Source organism: Falco rusticolus, chromosome 17 (genome assembly GCF_015220075.1).
Source record: "Falco rusticolus isolate bFalRus1 chromosome 17, bFalRus1.pri, whole genome shotgun sequence".
Lineage (NCBI taxonomy): Eukaryota > Metazoa > Chordata > Aves > Falconiformes > Falconidae > Falco > Falco rusticolus.
This window is the reverse complement of record NC_051203.1, coordinates 1,814,719-1,815,627: the sequence shown is the minus strand read 5'-3', so window position 1 is coordinate 1,815,627 and position 909 is coordinate 1,814,719.

Genomic DNA, 909 nt, shown 5'->3' with positions numbered 1-909 from the left:
CGAGCCCCGCCCCCCCGGCACCCATTGGCCGTCCGGCTGCAGCCCGCCGCCCTCGTTGGCCGCCGAACGCGTCACCCCCACCCCCTCTCCCCCGCCGACCGGAAGGCCCGCCCCCTCCCCCTCGCCGCCCTCTTCGATTGGCTCGGTCAGCTGTCCTTCCGCCGGCCGGCCTCGCGCGCCCGCGAGGAGGGGGCGGGAAGAGTTCCCCCCTCCATTCCGCCCAGTCCCGCTCGCTCATTGGGCGATTAGAAAGGGCGCGGCCTTCTGATTGGTCACTGTTCCCTGTCAATCGTAGTGGTTCAACCACGGGCGGCCTTCCCCTGTTCATTGGCCATTGGGCCGGCCTCACCCCCTCCCTCTGATTGGCTTTCTTACCTGCCACTTATAATTGTCCCGCTGCGGCCCCGCCCCGCCCTTCCCCATTGGCCCGCTCGTTGAGACGCGGGTTCCCGTCGTTCCTCTCAAATTCTCGCGAGCTGCTCTTTCCCCTCTCCCTTTCCTCATTGGTCACTGCGAACCTGACTGCGCTGCTCTGATTGGCTAAGCTCTACGCCGCTCCCGAAGAAGCGCGGGCTGCTGCCCAAGCTCCGCTCTTCGTTTATCATTGGGCGAGAAAAATCTCCCCAGGCATCTGACTGGGTGCCGTCCGAACGCTTGCGGATAGGCTAAAGCGGAGATCAGTCACGCTGACTCTGACTCTGATTGGTCTCGGGGGAAAGAGGGCGGTTCCCCGGCAGCGTCGGCCGTGCCGTCGCGGCTGCAGGCCCAGATCGCGCTGGGCTGCGGCGCAGGGCGGAGCTTGTGGGTGTCCTGAGCTCCTCCCGTCTCCTCAGCCCGCAGGGACGCGCCAGCGGCCGGGGAATAAACGTTGTCGGGGTGGGCTGGGGCTCAGCTTCACCGGAGGGAAGG